Source organism: Branchiostoma floridae, chromosome 15, assembly GCF_000003815.2.
Source record: "Branchiostoma floridae strain S238N-H82 chromosome 15, Bfl_VNyyK, whole genome shotgun sequence".
Classification (NCBI taxonomy): Eukaryota; Metazoa; Chordata; class Leptocardii; order Amphioxiformes; family Branchiostomatidae; genus Branchiostoma; species Branchiostoma floridae.
The window spans coordinates 14,801,751-14,818,139 of NC_049993.1; positions in this window are offsets into that span (position 1 = coordinate 14,801,751).

The following is a 16,389-nucleotide window of genomic DNA, read 5'->3' on the forward strand; positions in this document are numbered from 1 at the left end:
AACTAGAAAGGCCGACATTTGCTTAGGAGCAAATACAGCATATTTCAGCCATAGCTTTTCCCATACAACATTTAACTGTCTCAAATAACCCCTGCTCGAAAATGGAACATTTAGGGGCACACCCCAGTTTCTCGCCCCCATTGAAACGTATAGTTAAGAGACTATTTTCAACGACGCCGTATTTCCAAACAAAATTTTCCCCGGGAACTACACCTATACAGTATACAGGAAGTAAAAATGTACCATCTGGTCTAACATATCTGATTTGCAAGAAAATTGTAGGACCTAAAATCTCACAATATCCTAATGAATTTCGAAAGCCCGTAGCGATGACATTATCGGTCAAGCTGCCCGGGGTGCTTCACTGTTTGCGTCCTCGGAGCGATACCCGGAAGCCAAGATGTGTCGACAAAAACTTACCAAAAACAACATATAGGGGTCGAAGTTTATACTAGCAGCGGATCGATCCGCTACGCTAATTTTACACTGAGTAACTGGGCACTAAGGGACTGGTCGATATTTAGCGGGGGGGGGGCGGTCGTCGGGGGGGGGGTATGGGCCTAGGAAAAAAAAATTGAGCCAGGGGGAGGGCCTAGGAAAAAAAATTTGAGCGGGGGGGAGGACCTAGGAAAAATTTTTTGCTCGGACTATCAGTGAAATTTGTTCGTCAAAATGCCAGAAATGGCGTTTCGGAGGGTCAAGATTTCAAAATTTCCCGGGCCTCAACAAGCTTGAGACGCCTCGCGCCCGAGTTCGGCGCCCGGCAAGGCAAAAAAAAGTTGGAGGCTTCGGCGCTCCACATGCTGAAATTTCGCTCAGTATTCACTCAGTAATATTTTCCTGCCGCGCCTTTGACTCTATCTCTGTTAAACACCGCTACAACGTTGTAAAACTATTGATGTTACTATAGTATTTACCGTTTAAACGCTGGTATAAAGGTGGACGGAGAAAATATCAGTCAAATTTGTTTACCTTTCTTTTGAAGCTGGCGCGGCAAAGACATGAAGCCGAAGTTCATACCGGACGTGGTAGACTATTTTCAGAGTTCTACTGTATGGTATAATAAGTTCTCGATAAAGTTACCAAAATGCGACGTAAAAAGTGTACTTCCAGTTTGCAATGCCACCATTCAGTCACGGTGACAACATTCAGCGCCTTAGAAAAACTTGCATATCTTGCCAACATCTGTGCTCCAACACATGTCGGTATTTTCCTAAGATTTTACCGAAAAAATGACAGGAAAAAGCCTCTTTTCTTTCATAATTTTGAACGCTCTGGAAGACGACTGGTGAAAAAGTAAGTGCACGTGCTGTTTGTAAAACCGACGGTGAGAATAAATAGTATCATAACATTTCTTTTGTCATGCTTGTTCATTTGCTTACGCGCCTTCAACAATAAAAGTGGCATAATACAGACATAAAGTTATCATGTTGCTGCAACATCGTGCTGGCAAAATGTATGTTTATTCATATAAACATTGCACAGGTAACACAATTGTTTAGATTTACAGTTCAAAACATTCTAACGATAAATATTGATGAGGAAATAATCATTCTCGCCATTGTTAAACTTACTTATCAAATCTAAACTGGCCAATTTTCCCGCGATTTCCGCCAAGTAACATTTCCTCGATTGTCTCAACTTACCTGCCAAAGTAAAATCTGCCGAAAATGATTGATATTGCTACGCGGAATGTTGGCAAATTCATCGACAAAGACATGTACTCTGACGTTCAAGGAACGCGTACCTTCTGCTACCGTCCAAATGACCTTGTCGTTAACTCCAAATCTTCGCAAAAAAACTATTTTATATATACATGTATATAAAACCGGGCGTAAGGTGACATTCGTCCGCTGTGTTGTCAAGATATGCACGTGTTTCTATATAAACGGGGTTGGAAGGCCCCGCTATTGAATATTAATTAGACTTCGTCTTCCTTTTCGCTGATTGGCTGGCTCGTTAAATTCATTTAACTTGCACGTGCGGGGCTCTGCGGGGTGACGTCACGGCAAAAGGCCGAAAGAAAACCATTTTTCCCTCAGAAAAGTGCTGAAATTTACTGTATATAGTAAAGCGCTGGTTGCAAGTTAGCAATTTACGTGTTTGTAAGCATAAGTCCGTGAGATTTCTGAAACAACAGCAGTTCTGTGATAAACGGAACCTTCTAAAAACGTACGGAGCTAACAGCGCAGGGAAAATATACCATCGCATCACAGAAATGCCCCTAAAAACTGATACAATAAGCCTTCTGAATAGCCCAAAGTGCAAGAGTTTCCCCCAACGGGGCTCTGCCCCTGGACCCTGCCGGGCCGGGGCCTTCGGCGTTCGCCCCGTGTGCCGACGCTGTAAAAAATTCTGGCGGGAACACTGCAGTATATGCGGAATCGTGAGGCCCCGCTTATGAATATTAATTAGCCTTCGCCCTCTTCGCGCACAGGTGTGCGCTCCGTGCGGGGTCACGGAAGGTCACGTCAGGAGGCCAAAAGAAAACAAATTTCCCATCAGAAAAGTGCCAAAATTAATCATTTTAAAGTAGTTCATGTCAAAACTTTTACTTGGATCATTTTACCAACTATCTAATGCCTATCTACACCAAATTTCAGCTCATTCGGTTATAATACCAGGGTACAGGGGGCCCAAATATACAGTTTTGGTCTTAAGATGACCCAAAAACCTTAATAAAATCATTTTAGAGACAGATATGGGGAAAATGAAAAAAACGTCCGAGGGTATTGGCCCACTCTACCCTTGTGCCAAATTTCAAGTCATTCGGTTGAGGAACAACGGAGATACCGTGTTCTGAAGATTTGACAGGAGAAAGAAAGAAAGAAACATTACGAATACAATATATTTCACCATACCTATGGTATGGCTGAAATATAATGAACTGTCAGAACAACAATGATGCAGAAAAATTGCTTGAATCACTGCACGACACATATGAAGTGCACAAGCAGCATAATAAACAAGGTTGCGTGTGGTGAAAATGGTGCACAAATTGCATATTGTATATGAAACAACACTCATGCTGGTAATTGTCTTCTTTGTTAGCACAATCCGTCTAATAAGATGAGAACGAAACCTGCAACCCCTGACTGTTGGCCGAACACACTACAACATAACACGATTAGCACCAACCGTTGCTTCCATCAAAGGCAGATAAAAAGCGCCGTTTTATGTATAAGTGGTGACCCCCTTGGGAGAGGTAAATGGGAGAACCGTTCTAGAAAACTTGTAGGGTTAATGGGACGTCTGACCCGGACTGCTTCTAATTACTTCCAGGCTATTTGTCTGAGATTCGGTCATGACATTGTCACCCTCTGTCTGACAAGCGACAAAGGAAATAAAAGGCAATTCTAAACGAGAGATGCTTGGCTGAGATGGTATGTGTCGTGAAGTATGGGTAATGTCTAGCACAAATTCGTGTGAAAATTTCGATGTCGTCGAATTTTAGTAGCTAGGGTGTCGCAGATTCGGACATTGTCACCCTCTGTCTGGCAATTCGAACGAGAGATGCTTGGCAGAGATGGTATGTGCCTTAAAGTGATGGGTAAGTCTGGCACAATTTCGTTGGAGGCTGTGCGAAGTTTTCGATGTGGTACAATTCTAGCAGGCTGTGGCGGATTCAATCGCTGATGCTAAGGCAACGGTCACATGGGTGCGGACATTCAAATCTGTATACCGTAAACTGAGTTCTGTATGTATTGAATTTTACATTGAACTTTATTTAGGTAAAGTTTCAGCCGCAAAAGTAGTCTTTTTGCTTCGATAGCCAGGCTGTATAGTACTTCTTCCCCGTAAACGTTTCCCCAACCAAAATAATTTCACTGCACAACCAATACGCACCCATGTAATTGCTCACTACTTTCCACGTTGTAAATTGTCGTCGCCTGTTTGTTTGTTTATTGACAGAGGCCGTTGACTTTTTCCATGTGTTAGCAAGTTCCGCCAGTTTAACTGTATTAGTCCAATAGATTTTTAACGATCCTTTTTTTAAATTTCTTAAACTTATCATAGAATTATCCTAAAATAACATTTAATATTTTAACGATACTTCATTTAGGTTTTGCTTCTGACCACATTTCAAAAAATGCGACATATATGGCGACCGCCGTTTTGAAAGGGGACAACCCTTAAAAAGACTGAGACGCGCTTTGCAGACCGTGATTTAAGAAATCCTTAATAATAAGACAGCTAACTCTCAACACGACTGTTACAAGAATGCATTCGGTTTGGCATTGTACGACGATTACACAACGTATGCGATAAGCCCCAAGAGTTGTAGGCTTCCATTTTGTTCACACAAGCCGTCATAACTAGAATAGGGTAGCTTTTAGGGTGCTGGTATTTTCTATGGTCACAAAGGCTGAGAATATCTCACGCATCCTTACCTTTAAGTTACAAAAGTTAGTCACAACGCCATCCATCTTAACACCATGTAACTATTTCAAATTCCACAAAAGTGACACTTTGGCTCAAGCAGGGATTTAAGGATACAGCTGATAACACACAGAGTTTTATCTTCTACTCAAACGCCATTCATAAAACAGTCATGTTTACGCCTCTACTGATAACGAAGCTAGCTAAAGCTGGCCCGTAGTTTGATCTTGATGTCTCGGTTGAAGCGAATGCGTGTGTACAGGCAGACTTCCTTGTATGAATGTGTTTGACGACGATAAGCATGGGCAACGGAAAGGAGCTTAAATAGTCTATCATGTTATCAGAATGTTTTGGCTTAAGTCAGACTGACCGAAGAATACAAAAGAAACTTTCCCGTAATTGAATACAGTTTATGCTAGAATCAGCCTGAATTGCTAAGTTGTTATGATTCTCCTTAATTGCTTTGGTATATTGATTGTGTTACTTTTTTCTATTGTTATTACAAGATTTACAGAAACATCTCGGTTTGAATAATCAGATTTACTGGTCCATATCAATAGGATTCGGGTGTTTCCAAATTGTCCTGAATAAAAAGGTGTTGGTCATCAAGCTTCTGAGGTACTATTGGTAGAAGGTCTGCTTAATCTATTTATTTATTCACAGAAAATGTTTCGCGAGGTGTGGGCAACAGGATTTATACGTACTTTACAAGGACCACACCTCAAGCAACAGTTAAAACTAACTATAGACTAAATAAAATAGGGAAATAAAGGCTAAATACATAACATAAAGATATTCTAACAAAAAAACAGCAAATACAAAATAATATCCAAACGAAACAACATTAAAAGGGATAAAGATAACAACAAATGAAAATGGGGTAACTAAAGGTTATGTTCATCTAATTAGCACTTGCAACAATGGGTCCAAGTGTACATTAGATGAACATCAAATGCTTAGATATTTGCGGAAAAGAAAAGAAAGTGTATTTATCATTAACTAAACATACACGAATTATGCTCTTGGGTAATTTTTGGTGCGATTTACGTTTTTTGTCTCTTTTTATCATCCTTTTTTTTTTCAGAACTGTCCGACCGGGCCCGGGCATTTTTTTTTATGTGACCCTAGCATAAGTCAGTTGAGTAAGTTGTTCTGTTTAGCAAAGTTGATTTGAAGCAGTTCTTGCTTGGATGATTGTACCAACCATCTGTTTCCCCTCAGAGGTACCATCCCACTCCTATCTCTTACCATTAGATCCTCTGCAATTTTGTTTTCTTATCTTCAATCCTATTAAGCCTTTTACTTTTACACTCTTTGATGTGTAAAAAACTCTATTATCGTTTAAACTCAGATTGCAAGAAAAACGTCCCTATTAGCATAGTCAGAAATCACCCACGCAGCTGTTCATAAGGTTTTTCGCCACAGGAGGCAAAAGATAAATAGACTTTGTGCGACTTGGTAACACTTTAAAGCCTTGGTTGAAATTACTTTCCCATCTGCCCAATTGCTTTCTACTTGCTCTTGGGATATACATCAATCTATACTTAGGTAGACGAAAGGAAAGAGAAGAAAGATCGCCACAGCTGTGGTTGCTGCCTTGCAGATGCTAATAGATGCTTTGTAACACTTTGTAGGAATGCTTTACTTTATAACTTCATTCAACACTAAATCTTTCTTGCACATATCTAACGGTGGATGATATGCAAGTTGACTGTAAAAGCGTGCAAATCTTTACATTGATTGATACATTAAATCCACATTGGTACACTTTTAGGCATCTATAGTAAGCAGTTGTTATTTTTTTTCATAAAACTACCCCTGCAGTGCCTACGAAAGCAGCTAGAGGACTTATGGCACTTCTTCCTAACCAAGACATCCATGTACCAACACAAAATTATACGCATACTTGTTCAGAGGGCTATTTGTTAAAAATATCCGCTGATTATATTAGATTTATATTAGACCATTAGTTAATACAATGTCATTTCTTCTTTTTACCGACTCTTACCAACACACCAAGTATCATCAAACAAAAGCAATGCACACACATCCATTTCTTCGCGAAGGTAAAAGAAACTTTTAAACTCAACTTTGCAAATGTTCTGATAATTTATTGAAAAAAAAGTTTATTTATATTTATGTTTTTAGCTGATTTCTTGCTACAGCGTGAGCTTGCTTTATCTTTAAAACATTGCTATAATCATGGTAATCATAATTCTTATGGGCTTCAAATAGCCCAAAGCCTTTCCAACAAATCTTGCTGATGCATCGGGCAGACTGCAGGGTTACTATTATTAGAATAACTCTTGGAGGCAAGCTGTGAATCAGTCGATTGTTGATGAAATTTGCACATTTGTTTAAAATTTATCAAATGTATATAGGATATTTTAGTACTTCCAAGATAACATTTTAAGGTTTTTCTTATTCTTTATGTAAGAAGCCAAATACTATAGTACAGTTTAACCGTCTCTTTGGTTGACGGGGGACGCCATAAATTTCTCTACAAAATGATTTACAGACACATTTGTCCTATTTGCATAACGTTACGTCACAGAACTGGAGGAGTTGCTCATTGCTATATACAGGACGAAGATCTACGTAGCTATGTTTCCATTGAGGTGGAAGTAATTTTAAAATAATTTGTTTTTTAAAGCCAGTATTGTACGGCAGCGGACAGTTATACCTATCTTATAAACTTAGCAAGTTTTAAACTTTGTTTATAGTTGTTACCAATAGATATAAAGAGAATGTTACAACACGTTGAAAGCAATTTTACCATCATTTGATTTTAAAGACATCAGCGTGCAGCGGTAGACACATTTAGCTATCTTATATAAGCTTTACAATGTTGAAACTTTGTTTCATTGCCGTTAGATACAAAAAAGATGTTACAATGTGTTGAAAGTAATTTTACAATCATTAAACTTTTAAGCCAGCACCGTACGGCAGCATTCACTTTTAGCAATCCTATAAACTTTACAACTTTGTTTCATAGTTTTTATTTATAAAAAGAAAGTAGGAAAAGCACGACTTGCAGGCAATGGTAGGTCACTGAAAAATCGTGTAGCAGTGAGATCCAGGACAAAGATCTGATGGGCAATATCTCCATTGTGTTGGAAGTAATTTTACAAAATAACAAATTTCTTGAAGCCATCAACGTAGAGCAGTAGACAGATTTAGCTAACTTATAAACTTGATAACTTTGTTCTATAGTTGTTACATACAAATGTTGGTACGTGCGTGATTTAACTAAAAGATCGTGTTGCAGTGAGATCCAGTGAAAACCACAACTTCGACCACAACCACAACGTACAGCAGGAGACAATTCTAGCAATCTTACAAACTTTACCACATTCTTTCATAGTATGCAAAGAGAAAGTAGGAAAACCACAACTTGCCGGCAATGGTACGTGGTGTCACTGACAAATCGTGTTGCAGTGAGCGGGGAGTAACATATGGAACGCCCGAGGGCGACACATCCTTCTTCTCTCTGTGTGGATGAATGCAACTCCTAAGTGACGAACGGCGTTGTTAACATTGCTTTTGATGAAACAGACGAACACCTGGAGGCTACTAGCATCTGGCGTCTAAGCAAATATTGCTAAAGATTAGCTTGTCCTGCTTCTTCGAATGAAATAATACAAAAAAATAATACTTTCAGTCTTTTGAGGATAAAAACAGATTAGTAGTACGAAAGGTAGAATGATTAAATATAAAATAGAGTCCATTCCAAGACACCATGCGGATGTTTGTTGCCATTGTTTAGAATTGATTTTAAAGTTTTGTAATTATATGTCTAGGACATTTGATACTTCAGAAATATTTTTAACACTGTTTCAACTTCATAAATATTTCTCTGGTCCTGTAAAACATTGGAAATATTCATGGTGTGGAATTGATACTTCTAATGGTTTCTAAATAATGATAACAGCATTATACCATTATTTACCATTTTCTACCATTTTTTGTAAATGGTTCAGTGGGCTGGGAAGATAGCAATTCACACATCCTTGCAAAGCATGGTTGGGTGCCGTGCAACAATGGCCCACCACAAAGGATCCACCAGTGCCCAGCAGTGAAATCTAAAAATATACAGATGCAACAATAGGGCTTACTTTTATGGGGGCAACAAACTAATTTTACCATTTGGTAAAGTTTACAAATATTTGTAAATATTTGCAAATGTGAAATAATCACACAGAGGTTTCACAATTTTTCTAAATAAAGATATTTTTGTACAGTTACTTTCAAAATGTTTCTAAAATATTCAAAGGAATTCAAATAGATGAGTATTTTCTTAGTCAATTTTTTTAAAAGAATTTAATTAGCGTGGCTCAGATATTCTTTTAATCAAAATAATTCAGACTAATTATAAATATTGCCTAAAAACCCTCATGGTGTCTTGGAATGGACTCTAGCTGTGAGAGATGGTTTATAAGACGCTAAATCTTGCACATTTGTTTCCTTATCTTTAAGGAAGGCATCTCTAGGACATGGAAATGAGTTTTCGCAACTGGAAATGACCTTAGTGAGAAAAATGTCGCAGGGGATCTGTCAGGTAGTTTATCTCTCACAAACACGCACATAAATTCCTCTGTGTTCGCAAGTAAACCCTTGAAGGAACGTCACACCGGTTTGACGCTATAAGGCTGTAGACAAAGTTAACAATAATCTTTTACATTGATTTTTCAGCTTATTGAAGACCCGTCCGCTACCTTAGGCCTAACAACGTTTGAAAGAGCAGTACTTTGAATTTGGCAATTTTTGCAAGCTAACCCTGTAGGAATCGCCACACTGTTTAGCCAATTCCACGCTATGTAGACAAATTTAACAACTATCTTTTACATTGATGTTTTTGTCTTTCTGAAGACCTAGTCGGTACCCAAGGCCTTACAACATTTAAGTAAAAATACATTTACCCTTGAGCGGACTTTACCCTGTTCTATTAATTAAACCTATTGTGAAAATTGAGAGTGGCATTTAGGACTCCGCAAATGTAGCTTAAAGAAGATTTAGATATGCTGAAGCGTTTAAAACAACAACATGCTGAAGTAACTGATATCATGCATTGAATGGCGCTTTATAATAGTACTTGAATGTTGCCTCTGTTGGTAGAGCACCGCAGAGGGGCGTTGTTATCACGTCAGTTTACTCTGTTCGGGAATAATTCTTACACGTTCTTTGCCAATTTACGTCTACATTTAGCTTTCTGATAGCAAATATAAACTGGCCTTGGGAGAGACACCTTTTGGAAATTTAAGACTTTGCTGGTTGACTTAGAAATGTTACTCAAGACCTTGTATAACCTGCAAGCTATACAAACGGATATTTTCTATTTGAATTTCTGTACGGACGATGGGACGGGTCTAAAAAAACTTGTGTTTAAAATCAATTAATCTTTGTTATCAATATCTAAATGTAACATCTGGCTCCAAATAATATCTTTGTCACATTGAGTCATTGTAAAGAACTATGCAGTTAGGCCGCTTAACGAGTTACGATGTGTTCACTTTGGTTTCACTGTATGAAAAAATAGCTTATTTAGCTGCCAATGACGTAGCGTTAGTTATTTGCATATCATTTGCTGTTTGTTTTCCTTAAAAAGTTAGATCTGATTATATTTTACCTGCTTTTAGATCTTATCTTAAAACCACCGGGTCCTCAAAGTCTACGCAATGTACAATCCTAAAGCTCGCTTGAACACTTGGATACGCTCGTTTCAGCTACAATAAAAAGTGATAAAAATAGAAAAAAAATTAGATTGGAGAACTTACAACCACAATATTCATAAACGACCAAGCAGAGGCAATCATAATTTAGGCTATACTATCTACGAATACATTCCGTTCAATGTTGAATTAGCGAACATGTTCTTCTTCGCACTGTAAAATACTGATAAGAGGAACTCTTCTATGGGGAAGCAGCTGAAAAGATAACAGCTTATGGCCTAGCTCGTCAAGACAGCTCCATTGAGCACATTTGTGTTTGCCATTTCAAAAATGGGATAAGCAAGCGAATGTGCTGTACAGATAAGACAAAAGAGCGCCGTTCTCTGATTCTGGGGTGTGAACCTAAACTCCGTTTGAGCAAATGAGAAGTCGTGTAGAACAGGTGGCTGATGATGTAAAAGATTGCCGAAGTGTGTAATATTCTCCACCGCTGTAATACCACCGTTCAACTTGGGTGGAGACTTAATTGGGATTTCTGTAATTCTTTACGATATAGAAAGAATGTCAGGAAAAATTTAACACAAGTAAACACACAAAAAGTAAAAAAAGATGGAAAATGTATGAAATCATTCTAGTGAATTAACAATATGAATTGACGTTCTTGGCTTTTAAAAAAGTTTTCTGCTTTTTTGGTTGATACACAGGTTTCAAAGTGATGGGTCGAATTAAAAACAAAAACAACAATGCAAAAATAAAAATCTTCCCTACAAAATTAACAAAAAAATCAATACGCAAACTACGGATTATTTAATGGTTAATTGGTTGGGCCGACTACTCTATGTTCTCATCCAGAGGCTGAATTGCGAGCTCGAGGAGCTTACAATAGGCGGGGCTAAATCGCAAGGGTCTGAAGTGGCATCTTGTATACAGCGCTAAATGACCTCAATACGGCAGCAATTGCCCCAGTTGTGGCAACTGACTGTAGGCTTTGAACTACTCAAATCAGGAAGAACCCTACAACAAATGCAGACGTTTGAATGGGCCCCATTGGCCAGGAACAACAAGCCAAGTTCCATGGGTCTTGACCGGGAAAAAAGTAAAATGGATATTGCCTCATCTTGTGGCAGGCATATTGGGATCGACTTTATACATGCACATCATAAACTGACACATTCAGGTCGTTGTAATGGAAACCATAACAGTGCATGTCATCCATTATATCACTAGAGTCATTCATGTCTGCTCTTATATTTTTATCACAATAAAGAAGAGAAGAGTTGTCAAATTCACTAAGCTGATTCTTGCAGTAGCTCGACAATGTATATTATATATTAGCAGGGCATACGTGAACATGCAACTTGTTTTTTGTTGCGACCTGTAATTAAATACGATGGTCTATATGTACATGACGGTTGTCCATTCATGTATTCATTCATTTATTCGTCCGTTCTTTCTCTAAACATCTTAAATTTTTTGGACTTTTTTTAATGGTTTACGCAGAACGAATTTACATATATTTGATTTTCCCTGTTAGCATGAAAGTTCATCTGTGTTAGCAAACGACTTTATGGATAAACTAAACTTTAAGTAATCAACACTACAAATAAGTTGGGACGTAGCCAAAATTTGCAAGAGGAGTGAAGGAGGCTGCAAATATCCACACACACCGTCCATCACTGAACAGAGACGGGGGGCGACACAGGTTATCTGGCATTTACGACCCTCTGCTGCAGTCACGTGTCTACGACGTCACGTTCCAGAAGCTACAGTAGACGGGTCCAATCTGTAAACAAGGCTGACAGAGTCGGCAAATAATTTGGGGTAAATCCCAACTTATTTGTAGTGTTGGTTAGTTAAAGTCTCGTTTGTCCACAGTTGAGGCTCCCTGCTTCGTCAAGTATAAACACGCTGTATACCTCCGCCTTGCTTAGTTTGCAATTGGCCTACAGGCATATGGTTTTCAAATAAAGTTATTAAGCTCTTCTGCATTGATGTATTCAACGCAGATTCATCAGTGTCTCTTCTAAGGAGCTCATGGCTCATTTGATGCGACACTCTTCTACTCGGAACCAAGGAACCGAACTTAGTTCGCACGCCTCACGTCAAAAATAGGTGCTTACAAATTTGTCATACTTTCATAAAGGTAGTAATCTTTTTCATATTTTTGACGTGACCCACCTCAAAGGCAGCAGGACGGTTGATGAAGGATGCAAGGTGCAGTGCGTCAAGACGACATCGACAGGCGAGTGCAGCGGTGGTTTCAGCCGTACATTTATTTCCCAAGGGAGTACAGTTTCTGTGCGCTGGATTTAGCTTCTTATGGCTTATGATGCGATATTAATGTACTAGACGCTATCGCAATATAATAATCGGTATCGCGTATTTTTTTTGCACTGACATTCATTAAAAAAAAGAAAGAAATGTAGTCTTAGCCTTGGAAACACAGAATGTTTTAACACGGTGAAAAAGTACTGTTCTGTTATATCTGTCTCAGTCACATATGCGGTAGCGAGCCTTTTAGCTCTATCCTGCCACCTGCTACAAAAGTTAGTCTAACAACCTACTGTTACTGATACTTCGTTAGTAACCACGGTAACAGTTGCCTTGTACATGTCAAGCGCAAAACACTAATTTTATTCCATTAAGGTAAATATAGCAATAGATTCATGTTGTATCTTGAAGAAATTACATTCATCATTTTATAAGCAAATACTTCAAAAGGATTAATTGCCTTTTACCGCAGCAAGGAGGTCATTTGTTTCTTTGAAACATACTATTTGGAAAAATTGATAGAAAGCTGTACACTGTACACTGTACACAATACAATAATGATTATAGATAAACCTTCAGTGTCATTTGATATATAAGGCTTAATTTTCATAAATAAGGCTTAATTTGTAAGATGGTAGAAATGTACGGATAATCAGACTTAATCACTTCTTAATTCCTTGACTATCCAAGAAACACAGTTCATCTGCAGCTGTAAACAGGTATAAGGTTGATAAGCCCCTAGATAACCGATTGTTTTAATAAAAATTGACACGTCTCTGACCGTCTTTCAACTACCTCAGGGCGATTTGACCAGTTCTTTTGCGCACTACAAGTAGATGTCGCTGCTTACAGATGTGGTCACAACCATAAATTCAAAGATGGTAGTACATTGTGTGGTAAAGGAACGCTGTCCCAGAAGTTAGGCACTTAGATACATACATAGATTGCCTTTGCAGACAAAATGTAAATTTACGTAGTGACTACGCTGTCCTCTACAAATCCTGCATAGTGTGGCCCCCAAAGAAAGATCATGTAGCTGTCTCTGTTGCTTTGCACTCTGATATAGCTGACTAATCATATCATAAGACAGGGCAAACACACAAAAGCTCTTTCAGAACCCACCGAGAGACCGGGGGTTGTCATTGCTGATGAATCTATCTCCAGTACAAACAGCGACATTGATGTATTCATTTGTATCTCAACTCCCAAAGGCTGAGTGAAGCTTTTTTGGCTGATTGAGCACCCGGACTTTTAATCATAAGTAAGGCCATGTTGGTTGGATTACATGGATGTCAACCTTTGGGTACAAAAAAAAGCAAAACAATATGAGAGTTCGAAACCCAAAGTTTGTTAAAAAAATTGATGCTTTGCTTATGAAGTGGTTAGGAAGGTTGAACCGCTGCCTTAACATACAAAATATGTCATACCAAAAGTTATTTAATGTTGAAGTAGTTCTTTGACGTATTTTATTAAGAAATAGTTTGAAATATACTTCGTGAGCTTTCGAAACCCAAAGTATGGTCCAAAATGAATCCTTAAGTTACGCAGCCAGAGTGGTCACGAAGGTTGAACAGATGACTAAACATGATAAGTGCGGTTCACAAAAAGGTTTTCATTCCAGTTATTTTACGCAATAAAAAAAATTACAATAGATTATATACATTTCTAAGACATTTGATTACTATAGTATCTATTTTCTGCTTTCAGGACAACTAATGGTCTTTGTGCTATAATTTTTTTTACACCTTCCTGACTAATTCTATTCTAAAATGAAGGAAACGTTTTTTTAGCTATATTTAAATGATTTTTATGATTTGCAATATTGACATTTGTAGGGGGGGGGGGTAAGAACATTTGTGCCATCGATGTAATCAAATCAACATGGCCTAATCTAGATGTTTGACAAGGGTTCTACCTTGGGGAAAAATGGATATGCTCAGTGCTTTGTTCACTGGCGAGCATCGTGGATTAGATTGAAGGTTGCCTCGCACAATCATTAATGAAATATATGCAGAGACCTTCGTGTAGTGGATCATCACATGTATGGTGTCATTGGATGAGTTAATTAAACTTAGCTGGGGGTAATCCCATGTGTGATCCCATCTGCCGACAGATACTGTAAATGCAGAAACTTTCGCGGTGGTTTAATGTTCGCGGTGGCCGCTTCACAGCGAACTAAAATCCAGCGCGAACATTTTTCGTTGGCAGTAATAGACTACATTGCTTGGTGAACTAAAAACCACCGCGAAAAGTCTTTTTTTCCGCTACCGTGAAATCAAACCCCCGCGAACTAAAATGAATTTACAGTATATCGACAGTTAGGGTCGTATTCTGGAGGTCAAATAAGATTCAGGCGACTCTACAGGTCGTCCTGATGTGTTCAGCGTGTAACTATTTGGCTTAAATAATCACTATATTTATTTCAGAATGTAATAACGTTTGCTACCATAGTGATTATAGGACAGCGTCTATTGGTGAACGAATTCCTTTTTTTACTTAATGGTCACCACGTAACAAGACCTACATGCCACTCCAAGGTTACGGGTTACATTGTAACTGTAACACGGGTTACATTGTAACTGTAACAGCATCTCCTCTCCCTAGGTCAGAAACATCATGACCAGCTCAATTGCTCACTATGACTGAGGACTAACGGACCAAATAGGTGCAGCAGGGGTTACGAAGGCTGCTCGGAAGATTCTCTACCCCATTTTTAATTTCTTGATATTTTTTTTTCACAATCAGTTTTTTTTTAATTCTTTCTTGATATTTTACTATATATTTTTTTATATTCTATATTTTATATAGAATTCTATCTATATCACATAGATCTGTATAAATGAATTTAGTATGAAAAGTCCATAATGGGCATTTTCTTATAAACTGCCAGTATCACTTTGCTATAAATGCCATGTAAAAACAACATGCCTCTATGCCAAATGGTATAGAAATGGAGTGGATAGGCCGCAAACTATATAATAAATCATATTAACAACCAAGGATTTTGAAAGGAAATGTCATCTCATCCTCACGTTTTGCAGCGCTCTACCACTTTTTGTCTCATAAAATATAGTTTTAACAGGCAAATACGCTATTGGTTCTTTTATGGCCACTTATGGCAGTAGATTATAGACATAAAACTGTCGTAGGGCAGTCTCTATACAGTGTTGGGCCAAATAAAACGTTATGTTTCCCGTTACCAAATCGAACCTATCCCAAATCTGAAGATCCAAACGTTTCTTTTGCTTGTCCGTTAGCCAAAAATTTCTTAGCATTGCATCAGAGGGATGAGATTGTAAACTTTTTTGTATTTCATACCTTGTTAACAGATTAGGACTTTGAACAATTATTTAAGAATGTGTAGAAAAAAAACACAATCATAAACACTTGTGCTTCTTCGGGGTGAATCATCTATTTGTATATTACTATGTTGTATTGAACATGGTAATGACTGATGTATGTTAGTTTTAGATTTAATTCATTGAAATAGTATTGTGATATTAATTCAGCCATAATGTTAAAAATTACAAAGGGAAAAAGACATCCCTATCTACCAACCCCAATCTTTAAAACCCTATTTGGAAAAAAAAAATTATTCTGTGATTGATTGATTGAAAAAACGAATTTTTCCAACGAACTAAGTTTTTTGTCAGGATGCTTTAATTAGCAATGCTACTCCCTCCCTGTTTGTTATGCAATGTTCTGTGCCTTATGTCATTCTTTGAATTTCCTGACTAACTTTATTCCAAAATGAAAGAAACTTTTTGGCCCCACCTTTTTATTTGTACGGTCGCATGAGTTTTGAGTGTCATAGTCGATATTATCAACATCATCAAATCACCATTGCCTAAACGGAAACGAAACGTCCTTATCCATACGCCTTCGTCTCGCCCTGACCCAGAAAGACTGGCTCTTCTCCATGCATCACAAACTTATGGATATACCGGCGGTCGATGGGTCCAATAATTCCTCCTGATGGAGGCTACACGGGTGAACAACTCAACTCTAGGCAGAAGGCTAGCCTCCGTCATTGAACCGGGCTGTTTTTGTAGGGGGGGGGGGGGGTGCG